This window comes from Macrobrachium nipponense, chromosome 29, assembly GCF_015104395.2.
Source record: "Macrobrachium nipponense isolate FS-2020 chromosome 29, ASM1510439v2, whole genome shotgun sequence".
Lineage (NCBI taxonomy): Eukaryota > Metazoa > Arthropoda > Malacostraca > Decapoda > Palaemonidae > Macrobrachium > Macrobrachium nipponense.
The window spans coordinates 26686338-26702936 of record NC_061092.1 but is presented as its reverse complement, the minus strand read 5'-3'; the positions used below and the strand labels follow the sequence as shown (position 1 = coordinate 26702936).

The following is a 16599-nucleotide window of genomic DNA, read 5'->3' as shown; positions in this document are numbered from 1 at the left end:
TACACACTTACCTTCAGTTTGTTATTGTCATTTGTTCACGTTTGTCTACAATAATAAAAGCTCCTTCTGTTTCTAAGAAAAATGGTAGTGCCCACCTTTCCCTTGGCACTGTTAAACCCCCAGGACTTTATGTCTTGTCCCTACCCCTGCCCCAGACCCCACCCATACCTCCCTCTCTTCCTCCCCTACCCCCCACCTCTCCCACGTAGGCATTTGCATTCCCAGAAGGCAATTCTGCTGTGTAGCGCAAAGTAGAATGCGGTTTAAGGACCCTTTTTTTTTCTATTTTTTTTTAATGCTTCCTCAGTTTCCCTCCGTCATTTACCAAAACCTTCCATTCCCCACTCCCACCTCCCACACCTATTCTCCTCCCCCCACCACCCCCACCCCCCCGCAACCTGCTGCCTTTCCCGGTGTCGTTTATATATTTATTCGTTCCTAGAAAGCTCCCGCGGTAAGACACGGGTTGAAGAGGAGACGGAATGCAAGTGAGTTGACACGGTTGAAGACCCGTAGCTAAACCAGTTCGCATCTGGCTTGGGCTGTTTAAAAGCTCTCTCTCTCTCTCTCTCTCTCTCTCTCTCTCTCTCCTGTGTGTGTGTCTCTTCTTGTAATGTTTCCAGTTTTTATCCATTTTTTATTTTTTCATTCAGCTTTTAAAGTGGCTAATTTTATATAATTATGATATTAAAGATCTTATCCATTATCGAGAATTTTCTGATAGCAATAGCTTATTAGTGTATTTTTAAGTATATGTTCTTAAGTATAGAAGACAGTTTATCAAAGGATGGTCTCATGACAAAATAGCCGTTACAGACTATGTATAGCAAAGGGGGCAGCAGCATAAGTGCAAAAGACGGGCGAGGAATTTTGGAGTGACTACGGAAGCCGAGGGTAGAAGATATGAAAGAATTGTTGAGCCAATTCTCCTCTATAGAAGTGAAGTATTGTTGCTGAAAACGAGTGAAAAACATTAAGCAATTAAGACGAACCGTTCTAGTAGAATGTATTTTATTAGAAGAACTGCTAGGGGCAAGAAACATAGAGGTACATGAAAGTGGTAAAGAGGTTTCAGCAGCTGGTTAGGGCGGATTAGAGTTTCTTGGTGGATTAGTTTCCTGAGATGGTTTTAGTTTCCAAGATTTTATTCATCAAAAGAATAAAAAGGGTTTTATGCTAAGTCACTTACTTTTAAGCTAATTATAGCCTACAATCAGCCTTGTTATTATTATTATTATTATTATTATTATTATTATTATTATTATTATTATTATTATTCTTCAGAAGATGAACCCTATTCATATGGAACAGGACCACAGGGCCTACTGAAATGAAATTCAATCTTCCAAAGAATATGGTGCACATTAGAGAGAAGTAACAGAAGGTAAATACAGGATAAGATAGAAACAGATTTAGTAGAAAACCTAAAATTCAAACATTTTAGAAACAAAGAAACATGAAAATAAGGAGAAAATTAGTGAAATTCACTGGGGTTTTAGACACTACCTGCAACTATCTAAGAATGACTGGGAAAATAGCTACATAAAACTATATGTAGACGAGTCGACAGAACCATTACCCTTTGATTTTAAGATAGCATGCTCAAGTTAGCTTCTCATATCCATTACCATCAATCTCTCTTCCTGTTCTTGGCTTCCCCCCCCCCCAACCCCACCCCCCTTCCGTTCAGCTAATAATTCCCCTCTTGGCTTCTGCTGTTTAGCAGACGGACAGACAAGACAGACTTTAACGTGCTGCGAACTGCTAATTGATGACACCTTAACAGAGCTGATGAATATTGATGGCCCTCACTTAGCTAGTTCCCAGTAATTGGAGGGGGATTTTTCCTACCTGCCCTTCTATGCTAATTTCAGGTGAGAGGAGGATTTATGCCCCTTTTATAAAAGGCAGAGTGGAATTATGGTGCTGCTGAAGAGAGCATGATGCTACTATCAGCAATATTTGTTTAAAAGGCAGAGTGGAATCATGATATTGCTGAAGATACTATTTTTTTTCTAAAGGCAGAGAGGAATTATGATGTTGCTGAAGATACCAATATTTTTTGTTTTAAAGGCAGAGTGGAATTATGATGCTGCTGAAGATACTAATATTTTTTTTGAAAAGGCAGAGTGGAATTATGATATTGCATAAGATACTATTTTTTTTTTTAAAGGCAGAGAGGAATTATGATGTTGCTGAAGATACCAATATTTTGATTTAAAAGGCAGAGTGGAATTATGATGCTGCTAAAGTTACCAATATTTTTTTTAAAAGGCAGAGGGGAATTATGATGTTGCTGAAGAGAGCATGATGTTACCATTATCAACATGTTTTTAAATGAAAGTATTTTTCGATGATTTTGTGACACTGACGTGTTTTGAATTTTTGGCAGGACCTGTTGTGGGCGGAGGACGCGTTGATGATCGATTAATCAGCTTCAGGTGAGTGAGTGATGGCTTGGTGGATTGATATCCACGTCTACCTGAGGTCAGGAGAATTGCAGATTTAAAAAGAGTGGTCGGATGACTCCTTTACACAGATGGAATTGTTGTGATGTTTTACATTGATTGTCAGACTTTTGCACCCAACTTTTTTTGAAAGGAGTGACAGGAAACGAGAATCTTTAGCTTCAAAACCCACTTTTCCACCTGTGAATGAGATTAATGGTCACCCTGTTTTATTGTCAAGTTGTTGTATGGAAGGTGGTGGGCACTCTAAGAAGAACCAATAGTTTGACTTCTTTCCAGATTCCGCCCCCCCCCCCCTCTCTCTCATCTCTCTCTCTCTCTCTTCTCTCCTCTCTCTCCTCTCTCTCTCTCTCGTCTTTCGTCTCGCCTCCTTCCTCTCTCTCTCTCTCTCTCACTGTTAATTTTCAGGAGTCTTAAATGATGACTAACGCAAAAGTTCCCATTTTTACGTTCGTGTTACTAGAAGATGGCAGCCTCAAGTTATCTCTCGTTCGTCTTTGTCAATCTAAAGAAGATTTCATTTTAAAACATTAATTTAAAGATCCATCCCATAAGTATTTAGTTTTAAAAATGACTAGGCAACTTTTCCTCTATTTCACTATTATTATTATTATTATTATTATTATTATTATTATTATTATTATTATTATTATTATTATTATTTTATTCAGAACATGGAACATATGGAACAAGCCCACCAAAGTGGTCGTAGACTTGAAATTCAAGCTTTCCAAAAAAGTATTAGTGTTCATTCGAAAGGAGAAACAGAAGGTATAACGGGTAACACAAAAAGAAGAAAGACCAATTATTAGAAAAAAACCCAGATATATTAACAAATCAATTAGTAGATGAAGGGAAAGATCATTGTTGAAGAAGAATAATCACATTATCAAGTAGTTCGTTGTGGTAAATTGTAGACCAGTACGTTAACGGATGACTTTCACTGGAAACACTAATTACAGTTCATGTCTTTTCATGCGGGTGCCCTAAGTACCCAGTCTCTCTCTCTCTCTCTCTCTCTCTCTCTCTCTCTCTCTCTCTCTCTCTATCCTTTCGTGAAGTTTTTGGCTTGCAGAAATCCTGATTGTGTTTAAATCGGGTCTGTTGTTTCAGCCTCAGGGTGACACAATCCTTTATAACCTTTTCACAATTCTTTATGACCATTTACCCTCTGTGACCTCAAGTCGTAATGTCCTCCTCTGGAGAGACGCATCGCGCCGACTCGCTCCGTTTGTTAATTTTTCAGGAGTGGCGAAATGTATAATGTCAACCGAATTACGGAAACAAATTTAATGACTTTCACGTTCCTGATTAAGCAAATTGAATGGACTTTTTTTTTTTATTTTACCCTCCCTTCTCCAATGTTAGTGTTACCTGGGTCGGTGAATGATAGACTTTAATTAAATTAATCACCAAAATAAAGGACAACTCCCTGTATTTCTCAGCGGCTGACTTTTTTTTTTTTGTAGAAGAATTGAATGGAGGTATTTTTTTTCAACATCAGAAGAGGCCTTTTGAAAGTATTCCTTTCTCGTTGAAAGTAGTACTCCTTTCTTTTCCGGACCGAACCTCATTTTTCAAATTCTCCTTTGTTATGAATCTTCTTTGTTGTATGGGATTAGCTCTCTCTCTCTCTCTCTCTCTCTCTCTCTCTCTCTCTCTCTCTCTCTCTCTCTCTCTCTCTCTAATATTATCCTTGGGTCTCATTTCAGTAATCGAGATAATTTGAAAAATGATTTTTTTTCTCTTCCAGGAATCCTGTTCTCTCTCTCTCTCTCTCTCTCTCTCTCTCTCTCTCTCTCTCTCTTATCCAGATGATTGAAAAGTTGCAAAGTCGTTTTGTAGATCTTGGTTACAATATTCTTAATTTCGCCATCCGTTATTCTTTTCCTTATCTTTAACAGTTGTCTTTGTTTGATATGAAATTCAATTAAATTTTTTTTTTCACGCGAAGTAATTTAGTGCCTATCACAGTATCACATTCTATTTTTACATTATTCCTCGTGATTTTTTTTTCTATTTTTAACGGAACGCTGCTTACTTGTTGTCTTTGATTTATATGAAATTCATTTACACTTTGTTGTTTACACTTGAAGTATTTAATTCTTATCACAGTATTGCGCTCTATTTTTGTAATCTTCCTCAGTATCTTTTTCTATTTAACGAGCAGTGCATGTTTGTATGAAATTTAGTCACATATTGGAGTTTGATAAAGTATATCAGTCGTTATCAAATCATGGCATTCTATTTTCGTTACCTTCCTCATGACGCGTGTAAGGTTGAAAAGGTCAATAGGATGTCTAGGAGACATTCCCGTAGTGGGGTTAGTGCCTTAAGTTAATCTTACGGGGAGCGCTGTAGGCGTTACTAAAGGTTCTTTGCAGCGTCCCTTCGGCCCCGAGTTGCAACACCTTTTATATCTTTTACTGTAGCTCCTTTTATATCATCTTTCTTCCATCTTGCTGTCCACCCTCTCTCTAACAATTATTTCAAAGTGGAACTGCGAGGTTTTCCTCCCTTTACACCTTTCAAACTTACCTAGCTACTCTCAATTCCATTTCCAGTGCTGAATGACCTCCTAAACTCCATATTCCATTCCAGGAGACTTGAGCAATTCCAAAATCCTTCACGAGTCCGTCGTCACAGTCTGTTTTCCAGAGCAGATTAAAATCGACCCCGCTTCATCCTTCTTCTGTTAATCCTCACGGGAATGCTCCGGAATCCATTCTATTTACCAGGAGACTGTAGTAATTCCAGAATCCTTCATGAGTCCTCCACTGCCTTTTCTCCAAAGCAGATTAGAATCGGCTCCACTTCATTCTTCTGCTATTCCTCACGGGAATGCTCCGGAATCCCTGGTTATCGACGTGCGTGTGAATGAGATGCTCCCAACTCCCTCTTCTTTTTTGTTTGTGTATGATTCGTATGCCCCAGAGCTCCTTTTGTGTGCGTGTGTGTATATACATGAGTGTGGGACTTCGTGAGGCCCCTCTCAGGATGTGTTAATACATACGGGATGTTCCAGAGTCTTATTATCTGTTTGTATATCTCTGGAATGATTGGGAATCCCTCTTATGTGTTTACGTTTGTAAATGGCATGCTTCATAGCCTTCTGATCAGTGTGTATGACTGTGAGATGCTTAAGAACCTCTTATAAAAATGTGTATGTATAACGTATGCTTCTGAGCCTTCATATATGGATATGTATGTATGTATGTATATGGGATACTTCAGTTCTTATTGGTGTGAATGTCTATAGTGCTTCAAAACTCCTCTTATGAGTGTGTATGTATAAGGGAGGCATCAGAGCCTTCATATATGTGAATGTATGTATTCGGGACGCTACCGAGTCCATCTGATGTGCATATGTGTGCGTATGTGTATGTGTGTGTGTGTGTCGTCCCTTCTTAACTGTCTTGGATTCGTCGTTCCGTGATTGCAGGAGCATTAGAGCCGGTGGTTTCTCGTGCGTGACTAATTACGCATATGTAAATTTGTTCTTTATGATGTGAGTGTTGGAAGCGAGGAATGGCGCTCGGTAGGCCTAACCGAAGTTGGAGACACACACACACACACGTGTGTACGTACCTACACACACACACACACCCACACAAATGGTACTTGTCTCTGTGTGTATATATATACATACACACACAGAGACAGGTACCATTCGTGTGTGTGTGTGTTGGACGGACAGAAGCAGGAGTTACAGAATTCAAAATCCAATAGGAAAATAAACAGACAGAGATTAACAAAGACACACACACACACACACACACACACACATATATATATATATATATATATATATATATATATATATATATATATATGTGTGTGTTGTGTGTGTGTGTGTGTGTGTGTATTCTGTCTTTGTTAATCTCTGTCTGTTTATTTTCCTATTGGATTTTGAAGCCTGTATCTCCTGATTCTGTCCGTCCAACTCAAACACACACACACACACACACACACACGCTCGCACGAATGGTACCTGTCTCTGTTATGTGTATATATGTTATCTGTCTCTTTCTGTTCATCTTCGTCATTGAGGTTGATATCTGTCGCTTCTGTTTATGTTTACCTGTCTGATTGGTCTTGTTGTTTCTCTTGCCCTTTTAATTTCGCGTGTTGTCGTATGTTGTTTTTCCTGTCTGTCCGCATCACGCGAAGAAGAAGAAGAAAAAGAAGAAACCTGAAACGGATTAGAAAACAGGAATAAAGGTGCGGAGGTCAGTGAGAATAGCAATCAAACTGGATTGCTACAATCAATAGATTGACCTAGGTGGCAGCAGCCATTTTAGACAAGAGAGAGAGAGAGAGAGAGAGAGAGAGAGAGAGAGAGAGAGAGAGAGAGAGAGAGAGATCAACTTCACTGAAATAAAAAAGTAAAAATAATAATGTTTCGAAATGAGGAAACTTGGAAGGTGGGTTTCTGACAGAGAGAGAGAGAGAGAGAGAGAGAGAGAGAGAGAGAGAGAGAGAGAGAGAGAGAGAGAGAGAATACAGGATTCTTGGAAGATGGGGGAAACAATATTATTTTTCAAAATTTCTCGATTACTGGAATGAGACCCAAGGATAATATTGCAGAGAGAGAGAGAGAGAGAGAGAGAGAGAGAGAGAGAGAGAGAGAGAGAGATCAAATATGATGTGTTTCTTATTTCTCCATTGGTTTTGACCTACATACCATCGACTTTATTATTATTATTATTATTATTATTATTATTAGTATTATTATTATTGTGGACATAAATAAGTAGTAAGGAGGAAGTAAAGGGAAATAAAGAAAAAATATAAATTACCGATTAAAAAAGCAAAAATTAATCAATAAATAGATAAAAATGTTATTAAATGAGACGAGGCCTTGTTTATCTAATAGTTTGGAAGCATACTACATATAATGACTTTTCGATATGTGCATGCGTATACATTTGTGTAATGACTCGGTGAATGTTAAGGAACTTCATCATAATAATGAAATGCACGACTTATATTTGCATTTATTCTACGACCGTGGAAATTATTTTGAAGTGTCAGACAGTTTTTGCTATCAGCTGGGTGCATGCGTGCATTTTTTGTGTGCTTGCTTTTCAAGTCTGTAAGTATTTGTGCATACGTGCATTTTTATGTCTTTTTATGCCTTCAAGTGTTTGTGCATACGCGCATTTTTTTATCCTTCCAATGCTTGTGCATGCGTTGATTTTCGTGTTCTTGCTTTTTTGCCTCCAAGTGCTTGTACATACTTCAAGTGCTTGTGCATACATGCATTTCTATGCCTCCAAGTGTTTGTGCATACGGGCATTTTTTGCCTTGGAGTGCTTCTGCATCGTGTATTTATTGAGTGCTTGTGCGTATGTACATTTTTGTGCCTGCAAGTGCATGCGTGCATTTTTGTGCATCTAAATGCTTGTGCATACGTGAATGTTTGCGTGTTCAAGTGCTTATGCATTCGGGCATTTTTGTGCCCTAAAGAGTTTGTGCATACGTGAATGTTTGTGTATTCAAGTGCTTATGCATTTATGCATTCGGGCATTTTTGTGCCCTTAAGAGTTTGTGCATACGTGAATGTTTGTGTATTCAAGTACTTGTACGTACATGCATTTTTTTATTCAAGTGCTTGTGCATGCATGCATTTTTGTGGAATTTATTTTTTCCCCGAAATTCAAGTAATTCAGAGATGGAGATTGTAAAAAAGCTTAAAAACATCCTCTCATTCTTTTCTTGTGTTTTCACACCTAGAGAGAGAGAGGCGGGGGCTGCTAACAATTAAGAAATTCAGAAATGGAGAGGGGATGAAATTTGAAAAAATTTCCTCCCATTAAAATTTCCTCCAATTCTTCTCTGGTTTTGCCACCTCCAGAGAGAGAGCTCGTAAAGTCGACTCCAGCCCTAAAATGGTAATGAGAGACCTCTCTCTCATTCGCTAACTCTCGCACACATGAGCACTTCGATGTCCCACACACCTGCTTATTAAGGGTACCCAACCACCGCACATAAAGTTTTTTGGCGAAAAAAAGATTAAGAAAAAAAACGAAAAAAAAAAAACGGAAATTTTTGGGGAAAAGAAATAAAAGAAGGATCCTTACCTGTTTGTGCTTCTTCAACAGCAGTGCCATCAGCTCCCGAAAAATATATATTAGGCCATAAATCAAATATTCACAAGGTGATGAGCGCGAAAGGAACCAGTCATAAAATATAAAAATGGGCGGTTGGGTTTTGGAAGTTGCGAAAGGAATTTGTATTGTGTGTGTATATATATATATGTATATATATAATATGCAAATATATACTAATTCCGAGGTAGGGCGAATTGATTATTAAAGGACATTTGTAGCTTGATGCATATATATATATATATATATATATATATATATATATATATATATATATATGCATCAAGCTACAAATGTCCTTTAATAACCAATTCGCCCTACCTCGGAATTAGTATATTTTTATTTCTATTAACCTAAGGGGAATTTGTTGGTTGTAATAATTTCGTCTTCTCGTGGATTCGAGCCAGCGGACAGAGGAGAAGTCAGAACTTCAGTGAGTTACCGACTCGGCCAACAAGTGAGGACGAAATTATTTTCAACAAAAAAATTCCCCTTCGGTTAACATGTATGAAAATATATTAATTCATCTATTAGGTTTGGGGAATAGCAGTGATATCTCATTTCAAGGATTATTGGAAGTTTCATAAAGTCAAGACTCCGCTTTCAGTTTCCATCTTTTTCGTTAAGGGAACTTTAACAAAATATGTTCTCCCATAAATATTTTCAACTTTTGTTCTCTCATAAACATTTTCAACTTTTGTTCTCCCATACATATTTTTAAACTGTTCTCTCATTAACATTTTCAGACATTGTTCTCCCATAAACATTTTCAATCTTTGCTCTCTCTCATACATATTTTTAAACTGTTCCCTGGTAAACATTTTCAAATTTTGTTTTCCAATAAATATTTTCAAACTTTTGTTTTCTCATAAACATTTTCAAACTTGTTCTCTCATAAACATTTTGAATATTTGTTCTCTCATACATATTTTTAAACTGTTCTATCATAAACATTTTCAAACTTTAAAGTTCTCTCATAAACATTTTCAAACTTTGTTCTCATAAACATTTTCAAACTTTAAAGTTCTCTCGTAAACATTTTCGAACTTTGTTCTCTCATTAACATTTTCAGACTTTTTTTTTCACCAATCTCTGCAGCTTTGCTAATCGAACACCATCCAACACCTTATCATCATCAGACGTTCTGCTGTCAAATCGCCAGCCATTTTCTCCTCCTCCTTACTAACTTCGTTCACTACTTTATCCATATAGATATTACCTTTGCATTATACATTGCTATGTTACACACACACACACACACACACACACAAATATATATATATATTTATATATATATATATATATATATATATATATATATATATATATATACGTATAAATATGCCATTACCACAAATGTTGGCAACAGTGTGTTCACGAGAAAACAGGTGCGTTATGGATATTCACAGGAAACGCAGCGGAAACAGAACACAGACGAGAGAGAGAGAGAGAGAGAGAGAGAGAGAGAGAGAGAGAGAGAGAGAGAAAACAAGGAGTGGGAGAGCGAGAGGGAGAGAGAGAAACAAAACAAAGAGAGAGAGAGGGAGAGAGAGAAACAAAACAAGGAAATAGAGAGAGGGAGGGAGAGAAACAAAACAAGGAGAGAGTGAGGCACACACACACTCACAGAGGGAGAAGACAGATAGCAAGAAATAGAATGATGACGATTCTTCAGAGAGAGAGAAAGAGAGAGCAAATATCCATCTCCGCCTAACGGATATTTCAATATTTGCTTTACATCATAAGCCCCATCTTTTTACCGGGGGCCGCATATCGCTCGGCTGCCGGGTCAGTGCAGTTTTAAGCTGGGAAAACACTTATCTACATATCAAAGGGGATCTTTTATGTATAATTCCTATATATAGGCTCTCTCTCTCTCTCTCTCTCTCTCTCTCTCTCTCTCTCTCTCTCTCTCTCTCTCATAGTTTCCGTATATCAATTATTTTCTTATTTTTCATTTGTGTTTTAGGGACGTTGATCTGTGTGTGTGTGTGTGTGTTAGAGACTCACCTTCTTAGTATCAGCGTTTGGATTCCTTTTTTTTCTTTTCTTTATTTTAGTGACGTATCCATGTTATTTTTGTTTTTCCGTTTCAGTGACTCTCTCTCTCTCTCTCTCTCCTCTCTCTCTCTCTCTCTCTCTCTGCCAGAGACTCACTCTTATAAAAAAAAAACCATCATCATTTATTATGCCCTTCGGTAGCGCGCTCAGGTGTCAGAAGGGTCCATTTGTAATTCGTCCTATGCATGTCATTTTTTTCTTAACCTGACTAGATCGTATAATTAAAAGTCAGGATTCGTTAGACGTGAGATCTTATCGGAAATGTGCGTTAATCTGAACTTCACGGAAAATTTTCTCATTTCTGTGAATTCGCCAGTAATTTTTTTTTTCGGCTATGAATATATTTGCAATCTGTTTAAAAGGTTCTGGGATAATTTTTACAATTACTTACGAATTTTAACGTAATTTGAAATTTATTTGGTGAATACTAAATTAGCTTTTCTGTGACTGAATTACAAAGTCATTCAAAGTTAATGCGAAGTAATTCTTCCACTTTTCTGGATGAATGTAATAAATCATTGGGTGAATTTTAATGTAATTTTCTGTTAACTCTCTGGATTATAAATGAGTTTTTCGGGGAAATTATAATGTAATTCAGCCGACATTTATCAATTCTAAGTAATTCATCCACTTCTGTGGTTGAGTGCAAAAGAATTGCTTTTGGGTGATTTTTAATGTAATTTTCAATTGAGGAATTCCTAATTATATAAGATAATCGAATTTAAAACAAATGTGAAAATTTTTAAATATAAATATATAGAATAGGAATAAAAAAGATAGATATGAAATGAAAAAATGAAGATTAGTTAAAGTAAAAATAGAAAAAAATAAAAGTGCTATACAATTTCATATGAATATAAAAATTAAAACATACAAAATACTAAGCACAATAATAAAAATTATTGATATAAAAAGAACGCTAGAAACAAATAAAAGCAAAAAAAGAAAAAGTAAAAGTAATATGAGATTTTACAAAAGGATTTCCACTCATGTGAATTAGTCAGAAAGTGATGTCGAAAGGAGAGATCAAAATGATAGATACAAAAAGGATATAAAAGTAAAACTAGAAAAAACGAAAGAAATGACAATTTTCACGTAAGGATTTCCCTTCGTGTGAATTAGTTCGAAAGACAGGTGGATTTTATTTGTCGAATTCTGAACGACTTTCTTCGGAAGTGACAGAATCCTGCGCGAAGACGTTCGTCGTCGCCCACTTTGAAAAATTCGAGTGAAATTCGCCATAACCCTTTGGGTGACCCTCCCCTCCCCACCTTCCTCAATTCTCCCCCCCCCCCCTTCCCTTATTGAAACGGGCCATCCTAATCGTTACTATATTTATTCCCACACCCCTTTCAAGCAGTCCAGATAATCAATCAAGTCGATCTCCTCCTTCCCAAGGCTGTGTCCCTTCCTATATAATACTGCATTTCGAACCTAACCCCCTCCCCCTCTCCTCCTCCCTCCCTCTCCCTACTCCATCATCCAGCGCTTCACGTGTTCTCCCCATATTTTCTTTCTTGTCACCCTGACGCTTTTACAAAACATTCACCGTCTGTGTGTGTATGTGTGTATGCGCGCGCGCGCGTGTGTACGTGCGTACGTGCATCCCGAAAGCGACCTTTCGCTTAAGTATAGGCTTTTCTGTTTGAAAGACTAAAGGCAGCGCCCACTTAATATGCAGCAGCAACTTTTCCTCCTCCGAGGGTCAGTCTTTACAGGCACTGCCATTGCCCTGAAAGAGACCCTTTTCATCGGGCACCCCTTTTTCCCTCCCCCTACCCTTTCCCCCTTCTTGTCATATAACTTAACCCCCCTCCCCCTTCCCCAATTCTCCTTTTCCTTCTTCTAACAGCCACCGAACCCGCTAATTTGCATACCTCGCCATTCCGTCAGGTATATAGCGCTGGTTTTCTATGTAAAAATGCAACCGCTGCTTCGTCGTCACGGTTTGGGAAAAAGAAAGACCTATGTAGGGTGGACATGACCGGCCGGCCGAAATCTCTCTCCTAGGCCCGTTGGATGATGGTGGTGCTTTTAGTTATGGCGCGGGTAGCCCAGCATATTCTCTCTCTCTCTCTCTCTCTCTCTCTCTCTCTCTCTCGTGCACACGTGATAATGCTGATACACGCATATGTTATTTTTATACTTCAGGTCATGGATTTTACACATTTGCTCTCTCTCTCTCTCTCTTCTCTCTCTCTCTCTCTCTCTCTCATACACACGTGATAATGCTGATATACTAATATGTTATTTTTATACTTCAGGTCATGGATTTTACACATTTCCTTTCTCTCTCTCTCTCTCCTCTCTCTCGTCTCTCTCTCTCTCTTTCTATATATATATATATATATATATATATATATATATATATATATATATATATATATTATTTGAAAAGTTCAGATATTCATGTGTTTCTGCCAGCTGTGATGACCCTCTATGTAAAAGCGAAGGCATAATTGGAAAAACTGTGAAACGAGCAAAGAATTAAATAGTAAATGTTCATGAAAACTTTATTAAAGTGATTTACAAGATACTAAACGAACGATCCGATAACTAAGGAACAACACCAACTTCAGGGGCAAATTAATATCCTATATAGAATTTTCAAAATTTACGCAAGATGTCATTCTTAATGAACTGCCTCTTTTCACACAAGAAGATAATTTATATATATATATAATAATATATATATATATATTATATATAATATATATATATATATATACATATACATGTATATATATACTTATATATAAGTATTATAAGTATATATATTTATTTATATATATATATACATATGTGTATATATATATGTATAGATATATATTATATAATATTTTTTAATATTAATAACCTAAAATATCATTAATGTATAATTACCCTGGGAATACCTTCCATCCAAGGTATATTATAACAGAAAAGTTCCACCAGGATTCGAACCTATGGGGCCTTTTTCTAAATAAAAAATAGACAGTGACTTGAGAAACAGAAACAAAATAAATAAGTAGATAAATAGGTAAACACACCCGAACGCTTAAAACACTTTACACAACATTTCCTTTGGGACAAGATAAGACAAGACTTAATGATGCCTGTCGCTTCTTATCTCGAGTTATGCAAGGAAAGAGTCACACCGTAGTATCTTAAGGTGCATGACTCGGCTGATCTGGAAAGCTTACCATTTGACGCTGGGGGAGACGAATCGAGGTGTGTGCGTGTATGTGTGTGTAAATGTGTTTGTGCGTGTGTGTGTAAGTGTGTTTGCATGTGTGTTTTGTGTGTATGTGAGTGTGTGGAGCGCTTAGCGCTTATTGCATGATTGATTAGGTAATTTGAGTAGTTTGATAATAATGATGACGATGATAATGGTAATTATGATGATAGTGTTTTTATTAATGATAATGATGATAGTGATAATTTTGATAATGATGAAAATGATGAGTATAATGCTGATGATATGATGACGTAATGATGATAATTATGATGATGATGATGTGATAATGATGTTATGATAATATTAGTCATAATAATGATGATAATATAATCATAATTTAATTATAATGAGATGACAAGAATGCTGAGAACTACAGTGATCATGATAATGATGATAATAATAATGATAATGATGATGATGACGACAATGAATGAATTCATAGGACCCAGGGCTTGGCCTTTGACCTAAATTTCATTTTCCATTCCATATAAAGCGCCTGATACCTTTGCTATGTATTCCAGAGGGCAAGACATTGTGTTTTTCGTAAACAACTTTAAAGTGCTGAGTGTTTGTACCATTGTCCTAATTTATGATAGTTCACTGAATTGACGGATGTGCTTAATTAAGTCGCTTACTCTTAGAAAAAAAAAAAAAAAACTTTTTGCCTTTTCTCATACAGTTTCGAACAAATGGTGCTTGATGACGTATCTGTGACGCAGAGCCATCCCCCATACCTATAGGTTAAAATATAATAACTTTTAGAAAATTGTATAGTATCGTCATACAATATATTAATTTGCTTTAAAAATTTTGTATCGCCCAGGAAAGGTACAATGATATTTAACCATAAGTCTAACAACCATTTTGATAAGGTATAGTGTAGGATACTCTATACCGACGTCACTGATACAGGTCACCACTTGGCCGATGGTTGGGTGGTTAAGCGCAGCTTGAACCTCATTTTCTCAATTAAAAACGTTAATAAAACACATATGACAATGCACAGTGCTTCCGAAAATTAGGACGAAGTTTGAAATAGTCAGTGCTTTAGGGGCATGGAAATCCATAAGTCTGTTTAAAAGTTTTTTACGATAAACACTGCCATAGCCATAGTAAGGCCGAAATGACTCTGTGGCTGATTTTCGTGGTACATCTTGATGTGAATGGATAGAACTTTTTACTCGTGAACTTTTAAAATTCACAGTAATATTTACCAACATTATTATTATCAGTAAATCGCGCAGTTGGAACCTCAGAAGTTCAAGCCGAAGATGCATTGCATTACTACCCTGATACGGTTCTCCTTGTATTTTAATAATTTATTGACATTTTTATTTACTTATTTTGTTAAGTCGTCTGTTTTTCTAGTAATTTATCGCTTACCTTCTCTTACTTCTTTCTAATGAGCACCATGATATTCTTTGGAAGGTTCTTGAATTTCAAGTCAGTGGCCCCTTTGGTGGGCTTATTCTATATGAATTGGGTTCATCTTCTGAATAATAATAATAATAATAATAATAATAATAATAATAATAATAATAATAATAATGATAATAATCATAAGGTATTTTGCTGATTTGTATGAAGAAGAACAAACGAAGATAACAATTTTCTGTCATTTATCAGTTCATTCAATTATAATTATGTTAAATTGGTTAGGTTACACTTGAAAACCCTTATATATTTTTTCTTAAATAATTATTCAACCCTATTGTTGAAATTGCTGCCGACTCTGTCTTGCGGATTCTTATTTGATTCTTTTTATGTATTTTCGTTTCTCAAAAGACGTGGATTTTTTTTCTGCGTGAATGTTTCATTTGAAATTACCTGTGCAATAGATCGGTCAGCTCGCAAACTTGATGTTCAGTTATAGTTTCCGTTCATCAGTTTTGGGGCAGTCTGGATTGTCTATAATTTTTATGCTCGCGTAAATAATTCCTTTGAATATTTGTACATCTTCACTAGAAATAATACTACACTTCTGTAAATAACTTAGTCCTTTTAGTTAATTCCCTAGAAAGGAGTCGTATGTGTACGCTCGTATTATCGAGAAGGACAATGTGAAGAATGAAGTTTTCTATCTAATAAATTTGTCGTTTAATGCAATTAATTTCCTGGGGAGTTTTTTTATTTTTTATTTTTATTTTTATTTCTTTATTTTTTTTTTTACCTCCGTTAAAGACAACCTAAAACACAAGCCGTATTTCGATGAATGAGTTTATAATCGCACCTTATGTAAACGAGCGTGTTATCAAGAATGACAATTTGAAAAATGACGTCTTTATTTTTGAGTATTTGCCATTTAATATGATAAAAATTCTGTAGCGTTTTTAATGCCGTTTTTCTGTTTGCGTATTTGCCACTTGATGTAATCAAAATTCTGTAGCATTTTTTTAAAATTACTTTTTCCTTCTTTTGTATTTGTAGTTTCATGTACTCAAAATTCTGTAGCGTTTTTTTAATGACTTTTCTTTTTGCGTATTTACCACTTAATGTAATCAAAATTCTGTAGCGTTTTTAATGACTTTTTCTTCTTTTGTATTTGTAGTTTCATGTACTCAAAATTCTGTAGCGTTTTTTAATGACTTTTCTTTTTGCGTATTTGCCACTTAATGTAATCAAAATTCTGTAGCGTTTTTTAATGACGTTTTTCTTTTTGCGTATTTGCCATTTAATGTAATCAGAATTCTGTAGTGTTTTTTAATAACTTTTTCTTCTTGCGTATTTGTAGTTTCATGGAATT

At 36.1% G+C, this 16599-nt stretch overlaps 1 protein-coding gene across 1 annotated transcript in view; it reads left to right on the top strand.

The window, feature by feature from the left end:
* The window catches only part of LOC135206203 (serine/threonine-protein kinase fray2-like), a 568179-nt gene that overhangs the window by 198602 nt on the left and 352978 nt on the right, over positions 1-16599 (top strand). The window contains exon 4 of the mRNA XM_064237536.1: positions 2393-2441. The gene's annotated coding sequence lies outside the window, so the exon portion shown is untranslated. The remainder of the gene's footprint in view (positions 1-2392; positions 2442-16599) is intronic.